Raw genomic sequence first — 4,950 nt, forward strand, 5'->3', positions numbered from 1 at the left:
TGTTACTATTTAAAAAAAAAATCCCTCCCAGTGACCTCATTCCTTGGAGTGGTGCAGGGAAAGATGCTCTGGAGAAGCCCCAGAATTTCATAAACAGATCAGAACCCAAAATCCTAGTGAGGGGCCCTTTACCAGACCACAGGCAGGAATTCACCTCCTCATGTTCCCTATCCCAGAAGGGCGGGCTGCCCTGGCATATTACAAACATTTAACACATCTGAATAACCCAAGAAGCTCACTTTATGCAGATTTCTGCCTCCCTTCCCACTCCCAGACTGGCTGAATGAAACTTTAGTGGGTGGGATTAGAAACGAATGATTTCAAACAACCCACTTAGGTAACTCTGACTCACTTGGAGAAAACCAGCCATGATAATCAAATTATAATTCAACCAACCCATCCCTAAACAAGAGCTTAATCTCCAAACACTCTATAGAAGAACTAATATGTCAAACTGGAAACAGAGTTTGGGAGTCAAAGAGGATACAGATCCTAACTTAGGTCCTTCACATAACAGCTGTGGGACCGTGGGAAAATTCTATCTCTGGCTGTCAGTTTCCAGTTCTGTTGAGCAGACCAGTATACCTCTCAGGGCTGTGGTGTTAATTAAATGAGAATTATGTAAGGTGCCAGCACACAGTAGGTTGAAGCAGAGACTACTACTATTCACCAATCCATTTCTTCTTCTTCATTAATACTCAGCTAGACTATATTTCCAAGCATCCTGACAGTTTGGCACAGTCATGTGACTAGTTGACACCAAGGGAATAATTGTAAGGAATGTGTGATTCCGCTAGACAAAGGCTTGAAGAGGAGATGCATGTCCTTCCTGTTCTTTCATCTTGCACCAATCGGATGCAGGCGACGGCCGTAGGGAAGTGGGGAGCTATAACACGGATGGAACCTGGGGGTCTCTGAATCACTGGGTGGAGGAAGGCCACCCACCAATCAGAATATCTGCCTTGGATTTTTTTTTTTCAAACGAGAACGAAGTCCCTATACCTTCAGGAATTTTTAATAATGAATGTATAGATGGTGAGAAAAATGTTCATCTTTTTTCTCTGCCTTCACATAATAATTACACATTACCGAGAACTGGTTCAAGAGTCTCTCTCTGCTCAGAATTTCTTTGTGGTATAAAACATGTAGTAAGAAAATCTTAAGATGGCCTCTCTGAGATTCCTGTCCCCTGGTTATTCATTCAATTAAACACTAATCTTCAGATTTCTGTGAAGGGATTCTTCAAATATAACTAAAGCTCCAAGCCAATTGGCCTTAACATAAGGAGATTATCTGGGTGGACCTGATCCAGTCACATGAGTCTTTTAAAGCTCAGAAGGGAAAGTCAGAGAGACTGGAGTGTGAGAAGGCTCCGTTTGCTCTTGCTGCTCTGGAGATAGAGGGCCATTTGAGAAGGAACTGAGGGTGGCCCCTGGCTAGCAGCCAGGAAGGAAACTGGAACCTCAGACCTACAGCCGCAAAGAACTGAATTCTGCCAATAATTTGAAAGACTTGGGAAGCAGATTCTTCCCAGAGGTTGCAGAGACGAGCTCCAGCTAGCCAATGCTTGCTTTCTGGTCCTGTGATACCCTGAGAAAAAACCTCACCAAGCCCACCCAGACTTCTGACCTCCAGAACTGTGAACAAATTCAATTGTGTTGCTTAAACCACTAAGTTTGTGATAATTTGTTACAGCTGCCACAGAAAACCAATACATTTTCTAAATCTGTTTCCTCACCTAGTTTTTGTTTTTTTATTTAAGAATTCTAGGAGGAGGTGGTAGAAAGCAGGGGGCGGGAGAAGAAGGGGACGACAAAGAATGAGATGGCTGGATGGCATCACCGACTCGATGGGCATGAGTTTGAGTGAACTCCGGGAGTTGGTGATGGACAGGGAGGCCTGGCGTGCTGTGATTCATGGGATCGCAAAGAGTCGGACACGACTGAGCAACTGAACTGAACTGAACTGAAGCATTCTTTTAGTGGAGACATCCGTTCTGTGTCGCCACTGTATATTAGGAAGCCCTATGGCACTTGGAATCTGAGGGAAACGTGGAACAGTCTGGGTATTAGTTGCAGCTATATGAGCAGACAATCCATTTCCCATTTCAACAGCCCTCAAAGCCAAGTCTTAGATGTGGCACTGCTGTCAAAGAAAACAAAGTTTGGCAAAGAAATTCCAAAGCCACTGTGCTGACTTTAATCTCCCAGCAGATTTCCAAGCCTGATGAACGTGGAGGATCTGGCTTTTCCCACTGTTCTCCAGTGGCCCTGGGAGTTATGGACAGGGAAGGTGGCTTCTTCTGATCACATCTCCTGGAACCCCCAGCCTGACGCATCTACTTACTTCTGTGTCTCTTATGCTACAACACCTTCCAAGAGCAGAACATGTTTCCGTACACATTATGCCCTTGACCAAGGTGAATTCAAGAAGTTTCTTTTACTATTTTTTTCAAAGTAAAGGAAGTAGATACATATAAGTATCATCATGAGGTATTGAAATAAATGGACAATGGCCGGATTATATATATGAAAATAGAATGCTGGGGAATTTCCTGGCAGTCCAGTTAGGACTTGGCACTCTCACTGTTGGGGTCCTGGGTTCAATCTCTCCCTCCCTGGTCAGGCAACTAAAATCCTACAGGCTGCGCAGTACAGTTTAAAAAAAAACAAAAAAAAACCCGACAACCAAAAACAAACAAAATAAAAGAACTCTGACCCACAACATGAAGCAACCAGCCCAGGGAGCCAAACAACCTTTGTAGTGATTGACTCAAAATGGCCAGAATTTGATTAATAACTGATAGCTTCCCTAATTTTTGCCCCCACTTCCAATTTAAGACTAAGCAGAGAAAGCTAAATCTCCACCTATACCAACCACAAGGGATGTCCCCATCTAGTTAGCCTGTTAGCCTACAAATGGGTTTCTTCACAGCAGCAGCTTCCAATCAGATCACAACCCTCCACTATCGAGCTCTTCTACTCCTTTGCCTGCCTTTGAGTCTGCCAAGCACCTATGACGGTAGCTGACGCCCCTGCAAGATCTGGAGAACTTGGAGAAGGAAATGGCAACCCACTCCAGTGTTCTTGCCTGGAGAATCCTAGGGACAGAGGAGCCTAGTGGGCTGCTGTCTATGGGGTCGCACAGAGTCGGACACGACTGAAGTGACTTAGCTGCAGCAGCAGCAGCTACACTTCTACTCTTGTCTTCTAGTGCGATGATCAGTTTTTCCACAACTTAAAAAGACAGCTTTGTACTTTTGTTGCTGATTTCCATACATGTGAAATTACCCACAGACAAAAACACTCTTGAATCTTCAAATTTATTCTCATGATCTCCAAACTTTTAAAATTAAATGGTAACATTCTCTAATAAATCAAGGCCTACTATATACTTGGGGGTGAAATAATCAGTAATGAGAAGAAAAGTAATTTATATTTCAAGTAGTCATTTTGATAAATGCACCTTTGGGAGCCCTCTTTTTTGTGAAATGGATGGTATGGAGATTACTTTATTGGAGATTTGGTTGGCAGAGGGATTTGGGTAAAAACTAAAGTGAATAAAGACTGCCATTTTCTTGCTGTTCACCTTTGCTAAAAAAAAAAAAAAGATCTGGAGAACTTTTGCTTGCTCTCCTTTAGCTAGTCTTCATTTCTGTACTTATTTTTCAAGCAGATTTGGGGCTCTAAGACATAAAGTGATATCCTGTTTTTAGTAATGTTAAGTTATCCCCACTAATTCCAATAATAAAAGGAAAATTTCTTATTAGGCTCCAGGAGTGTTTCATGGAAACTCAGAGTCAAGACAGCATCTGGGTCACATGAAGTTGCTAAAACCAGAGTCTGGAATAGTTACCAGAGCTCTCTCACAATCTTGCCTCTTATCTCAGAGAGTTTTCTCTATCTTACCTTGTTCCCAACAGAAATCTCTAGTTTTCTGGTTCACAGGGCAGAAAATATGACCATGAACAGGGCCTATGTCAAATGATGCTTGTCTAGACAAGGGGTGGTTATTTTCAGAGATAATTCCCATTTCCCCTTCTTTTTTCTTCTCTTGATCTCTGTCTAGTCTCCAGGGGAAGGGACACAAGGTCTATCTTAGCATAATTCACCAACTATTACAATTCTATATTCTAGGATAAAATAATTCAACCTGGAATAGTCTCCAACCTCGAACCCAGTTGGTGATGGCTGTGGGCAGCCTTGGTTATGACCACAGCAAGCAGGAATCCATCCCTGTAACCCTTTGAGGGGGAGGGAGGGCTGGGACAGTTTGCAAAGTAAATGGGCAGAGGCCGACAACCTGGTAGGAGTTCCCTCCATTCTTGATGGCACAGGGAAATGGTGGCTGTGTGGTGCTAGATTTTGTGCCTCCCAGCATCGCTAACCAACATGGTCTAGTTACCGATTTTCCTTAGGAAGACATCCATCTGTCCATCCATCCATTTAACAAACCACAGTTGCACATCCTAGCGTTATCCTAGGCACCAGGTGTACCGTGGTGAAAAAACCCATCATCTCTGCCCTCATGGAGAAGAGGATGCCACCACGAGACTGGAAAATTACAATACCGTGAAAAGGATTATGCTCATTCTATAACCCAAATCTGATCAGGGGTGGGGCTGAGGGGGGAGCTGTTTCAAGAAGTGTGTCCTTAGAGAACAGGTGTCTGAAAGGAAGCTTGAAATTTAGGGAGGCTGGTGGAAATGAAGGACGGAGGAATGCTCCCGGCAGAATCAAATTCACGATCCAGGAGGGACATTTAGGGATACCAAAGGATCGCAAAGCTGACCCGAGAAGTACCAGGGTGAGGGCACTGGGAGGTAGACTAGACAGGGGGCAGAGGTCCGGTCTCTAGGACTTGACAGCCATAAACACATGATGAAGCCTGGGCTCCTTACACAGCAGTGACCTAGATTACTAGATTTACATTCTTGAAAGGTCACCGATG

Source organism: Moschus berezovskii, chromosome 9, assembly GCF_049115385.1.
Source record: "Moschus berezovskii isolate FMDL1 chromosome 9, NW_MosBer_1.0, whole genome shotgun sequence".
NCBI classification, from domain to species: Eukaryota; Metazoa; Chordata; class Mammalia; order Artiodactyla; family Moschidae; genus Moschus; species Moschus berezovskii.